Here is a 12,190-nt window from a genome sequence, read left to right on the forward strand (position 1 = left end):
TGTCTACCAGCAGCAGAAATACAACTCTGTAGCTTGTGAGTAAGCACAAAAAAGCGAGATTTGCATGATGACCTATAAATCTAATCTGTGTTTAAACTGCAGCTAACTTTTTTATTGTGTTGATAAAAACTATGTCATGATGGTAGTTAGGATTTTGTTGTTAGTCATTTTAAAGTGATTTTATAACTATATAGTGGGTTGAATGTAAAATCTGCCCCACAGTGAAGAACCCTTGTAAGAGCAATTGTGTCTGCTGAGACCGGGAGGCTACACCTGTGCCTGCCCAGGGGTCAACGACTTCATTCCTAGCAGCAGTACCGAATGTGACGCAGGTGCCTTTAATACTCCTTATCTTACCTTTATACTTATCTTAATGATATGATTATAAACCAATTCATTTCGTCACACTCATGAAACTAACACTGTTGACTGTAAGGAAATCTTAGCTCATTTATTTTGAAGAAGAATCAAATCTAAAGATTCAAATTGCTTTAATTGAACTGATTCCAAATTTAATTAGTTTATACTTCATCAAGGGTTCATCCAGAGAACGTTAGAATCAGTATCACTTTACAATTCTATTTATATTGCTTCATGAACAATGAGATTACAAACAGAATGATAATTTATACTGTAAGTTACAAGCTAGGTAGCTCAGGATCTGGACAAAAATGTATCTTAAAATATACCACACAAGACAATAATTATTTATAAATGAAACAATATTTTATTGAGCAACTCTATTACATGGATTTAAAACCTAATGAACACACACGCACACATAGACACATACATACACACACACAGTTACTGAAGAGGATAATGGATTTGAGTGAAGTCCCAAGAGTAAGTTATTCATTAGATTGCACCAAGAAAATCCCTCCTTGGTTCTTTGCAGTCACAAAGTTTCAATGGAGTGGTTTTGAGTTCTGGAGAACAAGAATGCTAACAGCGTGTTGATGTTTCAAGCCATGGTGAAGATGGAAGAGCAGTGCAACGCAACACATTAGTTCAAGCATTTGGGTTTTATCCAAGGGGATTTGGTACAGAACTCTGACGGAACAGATGTCCTCTGTTTATTTACATTTACATTATCATTGCTGACATAGGTTTTTTAGCAGTTCTCCTTGACAGGAAATGAGTCCAGGTAATCTAAGCATTGTCCCTCTTCAGCTAATCATTAATGGTATTCAGATTGCGCAGTTTACTTGTGTGATTGTTCACTCAGGTCCTACAGTGGATCCCCCCTTTGCTCGATGATGTTCCTGGTGAACATCGACGGTCACTGGAACAAGAGGCAGAGAGAATATGCACACACAAGACACAAACAACATCTCCATGACTTGCTGAATTCTGGTGCAGGATTTGGGTAACTAGGGATAGATGGGTTAGGAATTATTCAACTGACAAAGGGGTGCGTTGTTTAGGATTAGTTGTAATTGGGTTTTCGGTAATTGGGTAATTGGAGAATGCGCAGGATGCCAGACGTGCATTTAAATTATAATAAGGGAAGAAAAGGAAAAAAGCACAGAGAAAGAGAGAAAGTAAAACAAACACAGAGGGACACAAGGACACTGACTGAGGTTAAGAATGTAAATAGAGTGTCACATGTGTGGAACGACTCCTCTCCACTAGGGGTTGGTCCTAGCAGTGCTGTGGAGGAGCGTGTGTAGGTGTTGTGTAAAACCAAACTATATGTTTCCTTAAAATGATAGTTTTAATTAGTGTGGTATAGAGAATGGGATTGTTGGTCTGTGTCAGTTAGGTTTATCTTCCCACTTTTCCTGTAAGTTGAAGCCCTGGTGCCTCTTCATCTGGTTTCTATGGACCCATCGAAGGACTGGATTGCTGCACCCATGTCTGATTTTGATCCAATTGGCAACAGGTATGAGCTTGTCCACAATCTTGTGGGGTACTGTCCAGTGAGGAAGGAATTTCTTTGACAGGCAATGGGGAGCATTCTGCCTTGTCTGGGTGAAGCTGTAGTACCACACTCGGTCTCCGACACTGAGTTCCTGGTGAGAGGCCTTTTGGTCGTAGTAGGCTTTTCGACCTTCCACACTTCTTTTGAGGTTTTGTTGCGCGAAGGCAAAAGTCACTCTCAGTTGCTGATGCAACTTTTCCACGTACTGGTGAGTGGTGTAGGTGGTGACGAGATTGGGGTCACCAGGTTGGTACAGCAGGTGTAATGGTAGTGTCATTTGCTGTCCTGTAATCATTTTGATAGACCGGTGAGAGGTAGCCCTGATGGCCATCTGTACCAGAGGAAGCTTGACATCCCAGTCATTTTGATTGACGGACTCATACTTCTTCAATATGCTTGACACCATCCTGTTTACTCGTTCGACCTGACCTGAGGAAATTGAGTGATGGCTTATATGTAGTTATATTGTAGTGGTGCTCAGTGCTTTGGATTTGCTGGTTGGAACTGGCAACACACCAGGCATCCTTTTACATATTCCGCCACATCTTGCTGCATGCCAGGCCAGTACACCACTTGCTTGAGCTTTGCGTAGGTGGCCTTGGCACCATGGTTTCCAGCGCATGGTGCATTGTGGGCATGTGTCAGCATCATCCCCCTTTGGCCTTGTGGAACTACGAGCTTTGGCGCAGTTACATTGAGACTAACCATGATGTCTGCTCCTATGTGGATGTCATGAGGTAGGTTGGGGACAACAAGGAAGTAGTGACTCAAGAGTCTGTTGTTCCATTGTAGGTCTACAGTGCAGACAATCTTAGAGGTAGCCATGATTGTTGACCACGGACTGAGAGGGAAGTGGTTGTGCTTTGAGATGTGTGGTAGGCTCTGAAGTTTTAAAGAGCTTTAGGCTGATTGCTGAGTTTTCAGTCCACAGGGCTAGTGCTGAATCAGACGCTGGTGTGTCTTAGACGTTTATGGCAGTCATGATTCGAAGAGAACCTGAGTCCGAGTCAGATGCTTGCAATAAGCAGAGGAAAGGTTCTTGGTTCTTGGTTCTTGCTTCTCAGAGTTGAGCTTGCTCATGGCTTTGACCTTGCATCTCCATTCAGTGAATAGGGGGCAGTGTCTGAGGCTTGACACTGCGACTTGTTGGGGTTTACTGACTGGAAAGCAGAGGCTTGCGGACTTGAGTCCAAATCTTCAGGTGCTTGAAGTCTATTAACCCTCTGAGATCTTAGGGTATTTTGGGGGCCTGGGGAAGTTTTGTCATGCCCTGACATTTGTGCTTTTTTCAGTTTCTTATAAATATCTAAATGTCTAAAGTCTAATCTCACTGCTATCAGGACAACTGGGATACAATAATATGTGAGCAGCATGTATGTACATGATTATGTTTGTGAGAAACAAAAATGTTATGCGTGGTTAGTAAAAAAAAGAAAAATGTTAAATCACTTGAATAAGGCAATAAAACACATAAAGAACATTGGTTCCAGGGACTTTTGAGATTTTGAGCTTGTAGCCTATAATTTTTCTTTCTAAATTATGTGAAAATCATCTTGTTTACTCACTTACAGAAAACAATATATTGATTTAATTTTTCTAAGACATATTTTGTTGGTAAAAGTCATATGCGAGTAGGAGTCAACTATCATGAATATCATTGCATCACTACAGCAATGACTTTATGAACTACTTTACTTCTAAAATTGATACTATTAGGGATAAAATTTTAACCATTCATCCATCAGCTACAGTATCGCATCAGACAGTTCACTATAGATCCCCTGAGGAACAGTTCCACTTTTTCTCTACTATAGGAGAGGAAAAATTGTATAAACTTGTTAAATCATCTAAACCAACAACATGTATGTTAGACCCTATTCTATCTAAGCTCCTAAAAGAGGTGAGTCTAGAAGTCGTAGATCCTCTTCTGATTATTATTAATTCATCATTGTCATTAGGATATGTCCCCAAAACCTTCAAACTGGCTGTTATTAAGCCTCTCACCAAAAAACCACAACTTGACACCAAAGAACTAGTTAATTATAGACCGATCTCGAATCTCCCTTTTCTGTCCAAGATACTAGAAAAGGTGGTATCCTCAAAATTATATTCCTTCTTAGAGAAAAATGGTATCTGTGAGGATTTCCAGCCAGGATTTAGACCGTATCATAATACTGAGACTGCTCTCCTTAGAGTTACAAATGATCTGCTCTTATCATCTGATCATGGTTGTATCTCTCTGTTGGTGCTATTGGATCTTAGTGCTGCATTCGACACTATTGACCACAACATTCTTTTGCATAGACTAGAGCATGTTGTTAGCTTTCACTGTTATGCTGATGATACTCAGCTCTATATTTCTTTACGGCCTGGCAAAACACACCCGTTTGAAAAACGAATGGAATGCATAGTCGATATAAAAAGCTGGATGACAAGTAATTTCTTACTACTAAATTCTGAAAAAAAAAAGGTGTTAATTATGACTAATTAGACTTGATGGCTGCTCTGTCAATTCTTCATCATCAGTTAGGAACCTAGGTGTGCTATTTGATAGCAATCTTTCCTTAGAAAGCCACGTTTCTAGCATTTGTAAAACTGCATTTTTCCATCTCAAAAATATATCTTAATTATGGCCTATGCTCTCAATGTGAAATGCAGAAATGTTAATCCATGCATTTATGACCTCAAGGTTAGATTATTGTAATGCTTTATTGGGTGGTTGTTCTGCACGCTTAGTAAACAAACTACAGCTAGTCCAAAATGCAACAGCAAGAGTTCTTACTAGAAATATTAGTCCGGTCCTGTCAACACTGCACTGGCTCCCTATCAAACATCGTATAGATTTTAAAATATTGCTTATTACTTATAAAGCCCAGAATGGTTTAGCACCTCAGAATTTGAATGAGCTCTTGTTACATTATAATCAGTGCTTAGTTTGTATATTGCGAAGTACCGGAACAAAGCGTGGCAACGCATCCAGCACGCGATTACAAAAGACTGTATTATGTGATCCGGCACCTCATTTTGGTGGATCCCTCTCCTCCAGGGGTGGCGTTTCAGTATGGCAGACAGAGAACAGCCAGATATGTGCCGTTAAATTCTGGAATAACCTACCTAACATTGTTTGGGAGGCAGACACACTATTGCAGTTTAGATAAAAGACCCACCTCTTTAACCTGGCTTACACATAACACACTAATGTGCTTCTAATATCCAAATTCTTTAAAGTATTTTTTGGCTGCATTAATTAGGTAACCTGGAACCGGGAACACTTCCCATAACACCTGATGTACTTGCTACATTATTAGAAGAATGGCATCTATGAGATATGAAAAATTAGAGCCAATGGTAAGATGAGAGAGACACAACACAAAATGCCCTTTCCTGGTTACAGAAAGAGGACAATTAAAAAAAAAAAAAGTTTGTTATGTTTGATTTAGAAGGATGCTTCTAGACAGGGATTTGGAAATAAAAAAATTCAAAATACCAGGACTGTGATGGTTATTAAAATTCCTCTGGGGTGGAAGAAAAACAATAGCAATGACTGTATTGGTTTCTTCAACTGGTAGGATTGACAAGCAAACACCAATCAGAGCATTTCTAGCTGCATGTTCAATATTTGGTGGATGCCTATCGGTTCTCTTGTTGACCTACTTTAGCCTTAGCTGGGTAGGGAGGTAAGGTGAGAGTCAGAAAATTTTGAAACAAAGTGTTTAAGTTTCACAAAATTTGTTTAAACGTTTCTAAAGATCTCTGCTCTTATGATTCTCAAACCCAAAGGTACAAATCCAAAATGGAAACAGTATTCAAGTCAGAAGAAGACAGCTGAGAGAGAGAAGAAGAGCAGTTTTGCTCCTAGTGTTAGGAAAAATGATAGAAAAAAATGACAGGGTGGTGGCCCTGTTGAGTCGATGCACCTAGGGGTTGATGTTGCTGCGTTAGCAGGATAACACTAACTAACCTAAGTATTGAGGAAAACCTTCATTTTGCTTTTGGGGTTTTGCCACTAACAGGCTTAAGCCAAATGGGAACATCTATGAAAATTTGGTCTGAGTTAATTAAATAACTGAAGGAGAGAGAAAAGAATGCAGGTAAAACCAAACTTGATTGGGAATGAAATTAAAATTTCAAATTAGAAAATGTATTTCCTGTTTAAATTTAATGATGTTATCTTTAAAATTGCTAAGAGCAATTCAAATTAAATTAATCAATCTTGAAACTGGGTAGCCCAAACCCTACCCTAAATCATGTAAGAACCACCATTAATTATTAATAAAACAACAGTGTTTCAACTGATGAAAGTGAATAAACTAACAGTTTTTACATCTGTCAATGTTCTTTTCAGTGGGAGGAGAGGAGAAGAGAGAGATTAATAAATGTAAAAGAGAGAAAGAATGAGGTGAGAGTGAGTTAAAGTTCAGTGTGACAGATGTAAAGTCACTTCAACACTTCAAACACTGCGAAACATACTGCATTTAAGCCCACAAAAACGTTATGTGCTAACCGCTAGCCTTCAAGACTAATTGCCTTGCATGCTTCAATGCAAAGGCATTAGCTTCAGTTAGCTTAGCTCATGCTAGGCTATTTGTTAACAAATAGCTCAAATTACCCCAGTAAAGGTTTCTTAGAACTTCCGGATTACGGCTGTTACTATGGCAATGTATACTGCACTAAAATAGCATGAGATTACACACAGTTTATGTGCATTACGTGAAATGACAGCGCATCTCACACTTAACATCCACAAAGCACTATTTGGATTTTTATCTTTTAGTGCTGATCCATCTCAGCTCGTTATAGTGAGATAAATTAATCTACAGATTTACTGTAATTAATAAAATATGTTATTGAGGTCTCAGCAGATCTCAGCACTTGTTTTAGTCTACAGACAAAAACACACATTGATTTAACCACAATTCGACTTGATCAAGATTTCACAAGTCTCCCTTAACAAAATGTTCGTACACACTCTCTAAGCACTGCGTTCCGAAGGTCACTAGACTAGTTTAAGGGAATTAACTGGCAAAATAACATTAATTAGCTACATTAATGTCTCAAACCGCAGAGATAATTTGCATAGACAAATTTGATGTCACGCTCGCTTCTTTCTTATGTGCTTTAGGGTGACTTATTTTGTCTCTGCACAATTAAGTGCTTTACTGCAGTTCAAACAAAAATACAATAACTCAAATCATGCATTCACACAGTGGCATGCCATAATAAAGTACCCATGGCACAACAAACGGTTTCTCTGTCTTTTATCTATTTTTCTGGATAAAATAGAACAAATACAGCACAAAATGGTTATCCTTTTTAGATTATTTCTTGAAAAGTTCAATTTGTAGAAAAATTCAAGCAAGCAGGAAGCAGAGTCATGGGATACTGTATGGATTCTTTGTGTTGAGGTTCATTAATTTTTAATGATTCTTGTGGCATTTCCATACATTGTGATCATGAGATCATTAGCTCATGATTCATTTTCTGATGAACGGAACAGACGTCCTATGTTGTGGAATCACGTTATCAATGCTGACATAGGTTATTTAGCAGTTCTCCTTGACAGGAAATGGGTCCAGACAATCTAAGCATTGTCCCTCTTCAGCTAATCATAAATGGTGTTCAGATTGTGCAGTTTATTTGTGTGATTTTTCCCTCAGGTCCTCCATGACGTCAATCTGTAGTAATAAAGCATATAATTACTTATGTTAAAACTTTGTCACATTTTACTGTTCTGCTATAAATATAGCAGCCTCACCTCTCCAATTGTTTTTTATTATTATTTATTTTTAATGTTTGAATTGATAGGGGTTACGCCTGAACCCACCATGCCTCCTCCATGCCAGTGCAAGAACGGTGGAACCTGTTATTTTGATGACAATAAGGCACTCTGCATTTAAGCTTGTTATTTAATATTAACATAAATGTTTCATTAACTAAAACGTGTTTAAAAGTCAGGGATTATGTATGTGGTAATGCTGACTGTTCATTCCCCCCTTATAGTTGCACCCCTGAATGGAAAAAATATTTCTGAGAGACCAGTGTTTATGGTGTAGTCACAACCTCAGGTAAAATTTATGGCAGTACATATCAGTATATAAGATGTCATGAAGCAACTTTTCAAGCAAACAAGACCACATGACACACATCCTGTCTCTCTCTATCCACCCACAGTTGCTATTGCTCTTGGAATTCGCTCTTTTCCTGGGTTGCCTGATATATTCTTCAAAAGAGAAGAATAACATTACACAATCTGCCTATTAGTGTATCCACCAGCTTCTGGTGAGGATTGAAAGAGTTTTCAATAATGAAAACTACTGAATATTAGGGGAAGAAATGTTTAAATAAATACATTTTAGAAAAAAAAAAAGTTAATTTAATGCATGTATATATTATGTAGAGACTAAATAAATTTGCAGTATATAACTAAATAAAACTTTGGTTTGGCTTTACTTCATATAATTAGGGGCAGTAACTCTGAAAGTTTTAACAGCCTCCCTGAATATGAAAATGACAACAGCATCCTTCCCAAAGAGGTTTGTACTCACCATGTATTTTAAAACATATATAACATATATATAGATTATTTTATTCAGGAAGGATGAATTAAATTTATTGCAAGTGACAGTAAAGACATTTATAATGATACAAAAGATTTATATTTAAAAGAAATTCTATAATTTTGAAATTCCTATTCATCAAAGAATAAAAAATAGAGTACTAAAAATCAGGTAATAAATAATACATTTATAAAAACAATCAGGTTCCACAACAATAAATAGCAGCAAAACTGTTTTCAACATCAATAGTAAGAAAAAAAAAAAGAAAAAAAAATTGTCATGCCAGTTAGAGGTGTGTTTGTTATATTCTTTTACCCTTTGGTCTATATCAGGAATCCAGCAAATTCGTAGACGTGAAGAGAACAGGGAGGAGTTTTGAGAACACAGCATGCATGAATGGGCCTGCCAATGTATGACCTCTACCGGCAGAAATAGTTTACTTCATGTTGTCTATATTACCATCACATATTTTTATTTTTTTATTATTTTTTTAGTGCTAGACTGAAACATTTTGCTGTTTTTTTTTTTTTTTTTCACCTAGACTTTTAGGTGAACTATCGATTAAATTGACTGAAATTATGAACTGAATAGTTTAATTAGTTTTATTAGTTTTATTATTATTATTGACTTACTTTCAGGAGAATGTTAAAAACCTGATCTACATGTGCATCTCAGAAAATAAGAATATCATGGAAAAGTAATTAATTTTTTTTGTAATTTAGTTAATTTTTTTTTTTTTATTTTATTTTATTTTATTTTTTAATTCTGATGGTTATGACTTACAGCTTAGGAAAATTTTAAATTCAGTATCTAAAATAATGTGAATATATATATGTGTATATATATATATATATATATATATATATATATGTGTGTGTGTGTGTGTGTGTGTGTGTGTGTGTGTGTGTATATATATATATATATATATATATATATATATATATATATATATATATTAGAGGTGGGCATAGATTAATTTTTTAAATCTAGATTAATCTCACTGTGATCTAGAAATTAATCTAGATTAATCTAGATAAAAATGGCTCATTCAAATTCTATTTCATTCATTTAGATCTAGTATACCGTACCACCCGAGCCAATGCACACTCCATCTGTTTGACCAACATGTGCACGCCGATACTCGTGCTCATTCATTGAAGTTTAACCAAGACTTTCATAGTGTTAGGATGAGCCCTTGTGAGCCCTTATGGGGCTTGTTATATATATATATATATATATAAAACAAACATGATTCATGTAACCATTTTAAAGAAAAAAGGCATTTAAGTGTCAAGAGGCATTTATTTATAATTTGCATAGTTAACACTGGGGAAAACTGGGCATTGAAATGCTTGTGACGAAGCCCAGACATACAGGACATAAACGGACATAGATGTAAGTGGAGGGCACTAAGATTTTGAGTGACTTCAGTGACCATAGTCAGAACAGACATGGAAAGAGCATTACATACAAATAAGTGGCAGTAACAGATAAAATAAGGGTAGACAGTGTTAAGAGTTATAAGTAGTCCTGAGATACTAATAAAGATTATTGGGGTAGAGCAGTGTCTAAACTGTCATTGTAGAGTGTTACAGAGCAACATGAAGGAATATTAAAAAGTGGCAGTGCAAGTACAATACAAGTAAACATAAGAGCAGCATGTATTCCAGTTTCAGATGAAGAATAGATGATTGTTAAGCATTTTGTGTCACGATCTCGGTGGGGTCTTAGGCTCTTATTGCCCTGAAGCACATGGCTTTTTGTTTTGATGGCTCGCCAGGTGTTTCATGGTCTCCACTGTTCTCCCCACCCCTCTTGTTATCCCAGATTAACGTGTTCCCCTGCACCGGCACCCTGTTCTGCATTTATTATCTTCCCTTTATCATGCTCTTGTGTTTGCTGTCCTGTGTCAGTCCGTATTCATTGTTTGAAGCACTAATCTTCTCCTTGCCTACCAAGTTTTTGACCCTGCTTTATTTATTTGCTGTTTCCCTGTCTTGTCGGTCTGGTGTCCCTGCTTTTACCCTCTCTGTCTGCCTGGCACCTCTAGGACTCTGGGGAGTTTTTTGCCTGCATGGTTTTTCTCGCTTGCTGAGGCAAGCATCCACTATACAGCCGAGTCTACTCACCTCTCTCCCGGCCTTGACTTTGGCTGGCAGCGTGCTCGTCACTTCTCCTCGCCGCTGTCTGACGGATGCCGTGAAGTTTCCCCACTGGTCTTCCTCACGGAGTGCTGGCAGTCTCGTTTCTCTGATTAGTCCTCAGCTAAAATAAACACTTAATTCATTAATTCGCTTTTGGATCCTGGTCTTGTTTTCACATTTTGATGACTTGAAGATAGAAGCTGTTCTTCAGTCTGGTTGTCTGTGATTGGATGGATTGTAAGTGTCTGCCAGATGGCAGTGTGGCAAACAGGTGATAAATAGGGTGACTGCAGTCCTTGATGATGCTGTGAGCCTTTCTCAAGCAGCGGGTCTGATGGATGTCCTGTAAGGCTGGAATTTTATGTCCAATGATGAGCTCTGCTGTTCTCACCACTCGCTGAAGAGCTTTGCAGTTGAAAAAAGAGCAGTTGATGTACCATAAAGTGATGCAGCCGGTCAGAATGCTCTCGGTCAGAGACGCTGACAGGCTGTTCTCACTATGGTCTCTGAGTGTAGGCTCCAGGAAAGATCCTCAGAGAAGTGAATGCCAAGGAACTTGTAGCTCTTAACTGTCCCTACTATCTCTCCATTGATGTGAATGGGAACGTGACCCTCTCTCTTTGACTTCCTGTAGTCCACGATAATCTCCTTGGTCTTGGTGACGTTTAGAGAGAGATTGTTATCAGCACAGCACGCTGTGAGTGCATTAACCTCATCTCTTTAGGATGTCTCATTGCCATTAGTGATGAGTCCTAGGATAGTTGTATCATCAGCAAATTTGAGGATGATGTTGGAGCTATGCTTAGCAGATGGTGTAAAATGCAGAGCTGTAAACAACAAACAGCATCCGCACATAGGTGTCTCTTCCCTCCAAGTGTTACAGGGCAGAGTGTATGGCCATTTCAATGGCATCATCAGTGGATCTATTTGAGCGGTAAGCAAATTGGAATGGGTCCAAGGTGTCAGGTAGAGAGGAGCAGATGTGGGATCTTGCATCTTCCAGTACCACCATGTATCATCTTGTAGTACCACTGCATGAGATGTCATGGGGTTGGTTCGATCTGATGGCAAGTGCAGTAATATAAGCATTTCTTTACATTTCTTTACACATGCTTGTTTTGAAATGGAGGAAGATGACCTTGAAAGCACTATTAAGTCAATGATAAGTGCAATTGCCTCTGCAGTTGAGCATATACGGCGATGGGACTGAGCAGTAGGTCCTATTAGTTGAAGAAGCCTTGAACCTGGTTTGGTGTAAATTGCTTGGCAGGAAAGTAACCTATCCTACAGAAAAGAAATTAAAAACTGCTAGATCCGATTACTTTTCTTCTCTTTTAGAAGAAAACAAACATAACCCCATGTATTTCCCAATATCACAGCAGTAATGACTTTATGAACTTCTTTACTTCTAAAATCGATACTATTAGAGATAAAATTGTAACCATTCAGCCGTCATGCTACAGTATCACATCAGACAGTGCACTATAGAACCCCTGAGGATGTATAAATTGTTATATTGTATAAACTTGTTAAATCATCTAAACCAACAACATGTACAGTATGTT

This window comes from Carassius gibelio, chromosome A12, assembly GCF_023724105.1.
Source record: "Carassius gibelio isolate Cgi1373 ecotype wild population from Czech Republic chromosome A12, carGib1.2-hapl.c, whole genome shotgun sequence".
Classification (NCBI taxonomy): domain Eukaryota; kingdom Metazoa; phylum Chordata; class Actinopteri; order Cypriniformes; family Cyprinidae; genus Carassius; species Carassius gibelio.